The sequence below is a fragment of the Penaeus monodon genome, chromosome 25, assembly GCF_015228065.2.
Source record: "Penaeus monodon isolate SGIC_2016 chromosome 25, NSTDA_Pmon_1, whole genome shotgun sequence".
Classification (NCBI taxonomy): domain Eukaryota; kingdom Metazoa; phylum Arthropoda; class Malacostraca; order Decapoda; family Penaeidae; genus Penaeus; species Penaeus monodon.
Window position 1 is genome coordinate 35,726,679 of NC_051410.1, and position 228 is coordinate 35,726,906.

Sequence of the window (228 nt, forward strand, 5' to 3'; positions counted from 1 at the left end):
CAACTCCTTCGCATCCCTCTCCCCTCCAGGCCCAGGATGCGGTGCGACGCGGGACACCTGCTCCTGGAGGGCGGCCCGGGCAAGAACATCAGCCTCGTCACGAAGGGCAGGGGCGCCGTCGTTATCAATGGCTTAGATATCGCCGGCTCCATTTCCTTGGTAAGTACAGAGGCAGTGGTTAATATATATTTTTGTGTGTGTAATTTTTTGTTGTTGTTATTTACGTGT